Source organism: Cupressus sempervirens, chromosome 3, assembly GCF_028749045.1.
Source record: "Cupressus sempervirens isolate cs-2001-9-10 chromosome 3, ASM2874904v1, whole genome shotgun sequence".
Lineage (NCBI taxonomy): Eukaryota > Viridiplantae > Streptophyta > Pinopsida > Cupressales > Cupressaceae > Cupressus > Cupressus sempervirens.
The window spans coordinates 248,413,007-248,421,665 of NC_143120.1; positions in this window are offsets into that span (position 1 = coordinate 248,413,007).

Genomic DNA, 8,659 nt, shown 5'->3' on the forward strand with positions numbered 1-8,659 from the left:
ATACCTTGCCAACTTTTTGACATCTTCGAAGTTCCTTCCTCAAAAAATCATTCTAAATATTCTAGCAAATGGTGCTAAAAAGATTAGCATCATGTAAAATTTGACCCTTAGACTCAACAACATTCAACAAATTTTTAAATTCATCATCAAATGATTTTACACTTACTTGATCTCTCTGTTGGAGCTCTACTTCAGAGTGTTTGGTTGTGAGGGTGTTGTGTAATCTATTAGTCACCTCCATTAATGCTTTTTGTAGACTTTTGAGCTTTTTGTTCTTCTCAAATAATTTTTTCAAGGATGAGATCAAGTTAGATTGATCATCATCATCACCTGTAAGGTTAGCAAGAGATGCAGGAGAGGATGAGCTAGATGCTTTCACCTCATCTTCCTTTAGTTTCTTCTCTGGTACCTTCTTTGATTTCTCTCTTCTTCTTTGTTCTCTTCTCTTCTCTTTCTTCCTTTTCTCTTTCCAACTTTTTCTCTTTTTCTTCTTCTTTCCTCTTTTTCTCTTATTTTTGCTTCTTTTCCTCTTCAATCAATTTCAACTTGGCTTCTTCAATCTTCTTCTTTTCTTCTTCTAGCTAACTTTTCTCTTCTTCAATCAGTCTCAACTAATCCTGAATATCTTCAGAAAGGGGCTCAGGCTGATTGAACGGATCTTCATCAATCTTAACATTAACATTTGTCTGATCAATCTGCATAGTATCACCACTTACTGATACTTTTGAAGTTTTCTCTATAGTTGAAGGTTATGCCTTTAACTCACTCATCTTTTGATTGTTGGTCATTGTAGTTTCACTTCTTATAATATTGTTTTCTCCTCCAATGAATGAAAATGGCCTCATCTTGCTTTGCAAGTAAGGTACTAGTTTCTTCATCAATTTCTTGATTTCATCTTCATCATCTATCTTGCACATAGTTCTTAGCATTGACTTCTAAAGTTTCATGTTTTCTTCATGAACTAGTGCCTTCTTAGCTACAAGTCTATCATAGACCTTTTGATTCATCATGCCTTTAATACTCTCAAGTTTTAAGTTATTAAGAATCATATATCTCATAGTGGAGATATCAATCTATTCTTTCTCCATATCACTGTACAATCATAAAACTTATTCATCTACACAAAGTTGCTTCATTAACAATGGCTGTGTTAATCTTCTCTATCTTTGGTTTCTAGGGTTGCCTTATTTTACTTACTGGCTACTTGGAAACATTGACTTTCTCTAGTTGTTTTTCTTCTTGTTCCTCTTCTTCTTCTTCTTCATCACCGGAGTCTTCAATTGTCAACAATGTCTTCTTTCTTTTCTTTAGTCTAGTAGCTTGCTGCTTGACTCTTTTAGACTTGTGAGTCTCTACTAGCCTTTTAGACTTCCTCTTTAGTTCACTTGGTTTCTTGGCAGATACAATAGCATATGGAATGTTCTATTTTGTAGGAGTTTCTACAATAGTTACATCGGATGCTTGGCCAATTGATAGAGGTGTCACATATATTACACCTTGTTCACCAGTTTGTTTCAGTCTGAAGATTGTTTGTCTAACTACTTGAGATTCTTCTTATGACATAATGGCCTTAAATAGTGCTTTCCTCATTACATATGCAATCTTCTTATGAGATTACTTTCCTAATGGTGCGTAGTAGGCTTACTAGGTTATCTCCTCATACATTCTGAATATGTATGATGCTTGATCTATATTGGATTTCAACATTAAATCAAATAAATAATAGCTATATCATCACTCAATTCATAACCTAGCAGCTTAAGAAATATCTCCTAAGGTTCTACTACTTTAATTTAGGTTAGGTCAATATCCACCATAAAACATATATCATTCTTAAATCTATCAACGATTGCAGGGGCAATTTTTGAATCTCTGTTTCTTCTCATTCTGAAATGTCCTCATAATCAAACTTCTATTGTCCAAGATTTTCTTTGTTGGATGTCTTTTGCACACATCTATTATCTTGTCCATAGTGCATCTTTCACTACTCATAATATCAGTAACTAATAAAAATGGAAATCTCTTAAGTACATGAAAGAAAATATGATTAATCAGAGATTGGAATTTGAATACACCATTCTTAGTTCTCTTAATCTTCTCGAAATTTTCAAGAAGTTGTACTCTCAGAATCTCACTTAAATTCACTTGTTCTTTCTGAACACACATCTTATAAGCTACATAAATGAAACTTGCTAACAACTCGTCACTCTTAGAAATTGTACAAATAGAATATGCAATGATTCTACTCAAGAATCTTACATCATGTTGTTTGATGATGTTGATCACCATTGATTTACCATTGTAAACTACCTTAGTATAACTTTCAACCTTTTTCTTAACTATTTTCTCACTAATAGGTACACTACCTTGTTTGCTAAGACCAATGACTTCATGAATAAGGTCAGTGGAGATGTCAACTACATTGTCTCACATCCAAATCTTTCCATTATGAATTCTGCTCAATATGATCTGAGTCCATTCTTCTGTATCAAGTTCACAGTAAAAATGATATCTGACTAAGTCTAAGTATTTCAGATGCTCATATCTAGGCTTAATAGTCATATCATGATTGAAAAAAATTTCCATATCTTTGTTCATAAACTCACTTCCAATTGTTTGAAACTTACTACATAGGTAGCTTCCTGCATCTTCCAAGAACACTACATTGTTTAGAGTATTTGATAAAGCTGAATTAGGGTTTTCCTCTAGGAGTTTCATGGGAACAACCTTTAATTTGGGTCTCTTGACATTTTCAACATTCAGAACAACTGATATATCCATGATTACACTGAATAAAAATTTATCAAAGAATTTCTATGTGAAGAATGATAAAATACCTTTTTAAGAGTAAGGTTTTTCTCGAAATCATTTTTGTCAAATTGCTTCTAGGTGCTCTAAGCTTTTGAGATGATCACAATGTAGAAATAATCAAGTTCATACTCTATTTATTCATCTGGAACTTGCATTAATTACCTACTTCACTAAATTGAAACCTATTTATTTCCCTCTGAAATCAAATATCTGCTCAAGATCAACTGTTTGATCTTCAAATGCTATCTGAGGTTCACCATAGCTTCCTTTTATCATGACAATGCTCCAAAAAACTTCACTTCACAAAATTTTCTATAGAAACATAGATTTCATCTTCTATCACAGAGTAAACTTTCTCTACTATAATAGTAATTCTTATTTCCTTTGTTTCAGTAAGCTACAAATTGCAAGTGAGCTTAACTATAGTCCAAACTGATCAAGATACATCTTCTCTCAACCTCACTACTCATAACTCGATCTCTAAATTAAGTTTCCAATTTTGGTGTTGTGAACAAGCTTAATTCAACTTGGTTGAATCAAACTCAATTACTGACTTCAATTTTCCTATCTTAGAATCGTCTAACTTTTCTTTTGAAATGTACAATCCCTTTACAAATGCCTCATTAAGTTCTTCTTGAAGTTCACTGATTACATTTGTTTGTTCTTCATTGTCTTTCTTAGTTCTGGATTTTTTCACAATTCCTTCTATCATTTTTGAAGTTCCTCCCATTGTTGCTTCTATTTTTGAAGTTTCTTCCATGATTCCTTCAGTCATTACTGAAGGTCCTTCCATTATTGCTTCTATCCATTTCACAATACTTATGTTGTATGTCTAATGTTGTTGCATACCTGACATAATGGGGTTATGCTTCTAGGATTTTTTTGATCAATAGGCGCTTTACAATTCCAGGCTATGTGTCGAAAGTTGTTACACTTATAATGCATGATCTGCTTCTTTTCTTTATAAGGTTTTTTTTTCTATTGATGTTATTTTATTAGATCTTCTTCTATCTATAGGGTTAGTGTTTCTAGACATTCTACTATTTCTTCTAATCATTATCATATTTAAGTTTACTAAAATCAATTGCATTATGACCAATACCATGATAATTATGACAATAAAATTTTGTAACATGATTAAATGATTTATTTGTACAATCTCTTTTCATATGATCTATTTCATTACATGAAAAAATATTTACCTTTAAATTCATACCTAGTTTCCTTAGGAGATTCCACGTACTTAGGTTCATCCACTTTCTCATTTTCCTTCTCTTGTCCAACTTCTTTGGATTTATCAAAAGATTGACTAGATTCAATCTTATCATTAGATTTATCTTTCTCTTTCAGATCTGATTTACTTTCAGGTTTCTTTTTAGACATGTTAAATAGATAACCAAGACCAGTCTTATCATAGGTAGGTCTTCATATTGACATTGATTCATCAAGATTTTCTCTACTAGTGTAAAGCTTTTCAAGTTGTTGCTTGCATTGTGTTAGTTCACCTTACACAATAGTGTTGTACTTATGAAGTTCTTCATGATCTTCTTTTAATGTTTCAAATTTAGATGTCTTCTTCACTAGACTCGCTCTAAGATCTAAATTTTTACTCTTCCAACTAGATTCAATTTTGCTAGGATCATTCTTCAAACTCAACTTTAAATTGGTAATCTTCAATTCATTGTTCAAAATTTTGTACTCTATTTTCAGTTTTGAATATTCATTATCACCAGTAGATTTAGTAGGTTTAGGCTTGGATTTGAGATGTTCAATCTTGTTCTTCAATTATCAAATGTATACTTTGGAGTCTTCATATCTATCTTTCAGCTTATCTCTTTCTTCAATAAGGAGATCAATTTGTTCAACTACCTCTTCAAGGTTCTTCATCAATTGTTCCATATCCATAGGGATCTTACTCAAGTTGTTAAGCTTCTTCTGAGTAATTGTGCTCTAATACCAATTGTTAGAAATAGGGAATATTGAGAGAGGGGGGGGTGGTGAATCAATATTCTGCAAACTTTTGTCACCAATTGGATATTATTAATTACTTTGAACCATGCATAAGAAAGTAAACAAGTAATGTTGAACAAAAATAATAACCATGCATAAAAAGAACTCATAACACCATTTTTTTAAACTAGGGAAACCCTTGCCAAGGGAAAACCCCAGTGGGGATGATACCCACTAGATAATATACTGATATATATGTTCCTTGTTAGAGGGTGGACCTTGTTAGGAGTTAATAAGAAAATTTAGTATAGAGAGTCCCTATTAAGAGACTTTAAATCATTGTTAGGAGATTCCAACCCTATTAGGAGTTGTAGTATAGTGGATGCAAGAAGAGCTCACTACCCAAACAAGTAATTAATCCTCAAGTATATAGATGTTGCATCTTCTTTCTTGATTGATCTCTAACCTCAGCTCGATCTTGGATCACAAAATAAGGTTCTCAAAAACTTCACATATATCGCTTCACAAAAAGTTCACATATCACTTTTCATATTACAATTGGACACTACTTCTCGTAAGATATCCTTTGTATAAATATCATGCCTTCAAATTGTTGCTAGGTCGGCTAAGACCACAATATACTTTTCCAACTTAGAGTAAACATCTAGGACTTCAACCCTAATTGGTTAAGTAATTATTTTGCAAACAAAATAATTCCTTTCTCTTTAATTTTGTTGTTCTGTTTCACTAGTAAATCGTGAATATCTCTTTTCCATACTATCTATACTGATGTCTGAGGTTATACACGTTATCATCAACATGTATACTATCTCTGTCTATGTTCACTAGTCATAATATGATGTCAGAAACATTTTACATGTAAAACAATGTACTATTGTAAACCAATTTCATACTTAGACAATTTTTTGAGTACCAAAAGCTAAGTATCTTTATTACCGAGGTTATCTGCAAGTATGTACATCATGTGTTGTCATTAATGACAACAATTACATCCTATGTATAGCCAATTATCAATTTCTTTTTGCATTTTCATCACTTTCTTACTTGATTTTTTTTTTTTTTGTTTTTTGCTGATAGAGTTATCACATGATACTTTTCTAGTATAGTACAATATTTTGTTCAATAGTTGTGTGATAATTTACCAGTTGAAAGTATCACACCCTGTACAAGATTTTATCATATCACAGTTCTACAAAATATCACACCTAATGACACAAAGTATCATATGGGCAAAAAGTATGGCCTGGACATACAATGAAGTGTCGCATGATATTTATGCAACAAAAAATATTTCTTGGTTTAGAATAGATTGTTGTTTAGGCTTTTTTGTTAAAATCTCGCGTCCTTGGAGCATTCTATTTTTGGGTTTTTGTTTTTATTTGCTATCTGACAAGTGGACTTTTGTGAGTTTATTACATTTGGCTAACCCTTTTTGATGTGTACTAACACATTTTTTTATAGGGTTTCCTAAGTTGCTTGCTAAATTGCTCATTAAAAAGATCACATGTCAAAGACTATTTGATTAAAAGGGCTACTAATATTTTGCAGGGCTACCCAAGAAAAGGTTAAAAACAATTAAACCAAGTTTTCTTGATATTTCACTTCATTTCTATGTGCAACATATACTAGTTATTTAATTTCCTAGGCACATAAAACTTGTGAGTAGGTCTCTTTGTTGGTAGGAGAGTATGCTCTTCAACCTTTTAGTGAACCAAAAATCTTGACCCTTCATTGAGTCTTGAAAGTGAGTGGCATATTCCACTTTTTAATGGTCTTAATTAATCTTCTTGGCATGTTTGGAGGAAGCACTAAGAATATGAGAGTAGGCTCTTCACCCATTGGGTAAATCAAAAATCTTGACCGCTCAGTGTGGATCCATTTTTTCTATCTCCTAGTGAGAATATCTCCTTTAGAGGGTATGCTATTGATGGAAAGATACCAATAGGAATGACCCAAAGCATGAACAAACCCAACCCAGCTAATCTGACCCACTATAATCACAAACCCCTTGACAAAGGCCAAAGCCTTGGGGGGTGTAGAACTTTTATCATTTAGCGGAAGTACTTGTGCCATTGTGACCATGAGGAAAATACTAAGTGAAAATTCTTAAGGTACTCTTGTGGTCGTGAAGTCTATTTCTTGTCTCTAACAAAGTGTCCTTTTATTAGGTGCAAGAGGAGTGTTGCAAACAAGACCCTTTCTAAACACCTTAAGATTAGAAGCTACCATTGTTATTTGCTCAACATCTTGGTGCAAGGATAAATCCTAGTGGACTACCTAGATCACCCCAAGATTTTTACACTCGCCATTTGTGTCCCTTTGGTTCTGTGCCAATGACACCTCCATGACAAAGCTAACATCTATTGTGGCAAACCACTTTGTGTCAAATGAGGAGGCATCAAGCGTGGGAAAAGTTGTTGAGTAATGACATGTGACCTTTAGGTAGTTCTTCTTGGTGTATTTTCAAATGTGATAGACCCATGGAAACATTTTGAATGTACACACAACATTAGCATTCATAGGGTTTTATTTTTGAGATATTACAAATTCTTGTGTTGACAAGGTTCCTTTGTCCCTTGTTCAATTGTTTAAAGATAAATGTTTATATCCCCAATTATTTTAAAAAATTTGTGTCTATCATTGTAAATTAAAGTTTTCCTCTATCACAACGCATTGTGGCCTAAAACACTTGAAAATTGAACCAAAAAATGAACATTTTAAGCATCTAGTGACAAGCTACAGAGTTTACTAGACATTTATCACACGCCAATTTTGAGAAATATCATGCGATACTTATGATTTTCTAGAAGTATCACATTGCTTAACAAAGCCTATTACCTTGTTATGGTATACTCTATCATACAAGTTGGCAAGAAGTATCATTTGTTTGAAAAATATCGCCCACCTATCAAGAAAACTATCGCATGATAAAATTTGATGATCTTATAGCGCCTAGTGTGTTGTAAACTATCATTCAGTGTTTGGTGCTTGCATAATTGAGTCTAGATTGTGTTTTAGCTTAATTAGGGGTGTTTTTGCCTAGTCTTACCATGATCTAATCTAAAATCTCCATATTTTCTACTATCTTAAAACTGAAAAGATGAGTTTAGTCTCTTAGATACAAAATTAATGTCTTTATTTCTCACTTGTAAAAAACTCAATTACCTCATTCTCTTGGCTGGAATTACTAGTGCTATAAATTCTTGAGTAGTTTTGACAAGTTGTTCACTCTATTTTATCTTTTGACAAGTGAACATTTTGACTTTATAATTTTTTCTCCCAAAAGGCTTTGCTTCTTATTAAGATAAAGGGTTGCCTTTGCATCCTAGTTGTGACTAGACTCTAAGTTAGTCAAGGAAGTCATCCCTCTTTTACTTTTGCACAATTGTCCACTCCTACTAGATGTCGTCACAAGCAAAACTATGAGGAAGAACCTGCCCTTGATAGGCAGGAAGAGGCTAACACCACTACTTGGCATAACCCACTTTACCTCTTTGACAACCTCTTTAACACCCCCTTCGAAACTCTTAGAGCTATAGATAATGTTTCACTCACCATGAATCTTGAAGAAGGTCACCACAACTTAGATGACCTTTTTGCACTTAGAGAAGAACAAGCTCGACTAGATAGAGAAATACTAGAAGAATCTAGGCATATAACTGCTAGAGAAATGTCTCACCCACACTTTGTGATTAGTACTCGCACACATGACTTTAAGATAATACATGCTTATGGAAACTATAGCAACCTATTTATGAGCAACTTGTCTTGTGGAAACAATGGGAATAACATGCCACTAAGATATCTAAGGACACACACTTCAAGATGCCCCTCACTACCTAGACCCTCACAATCACACCATGAGAGTAAAGTAGAT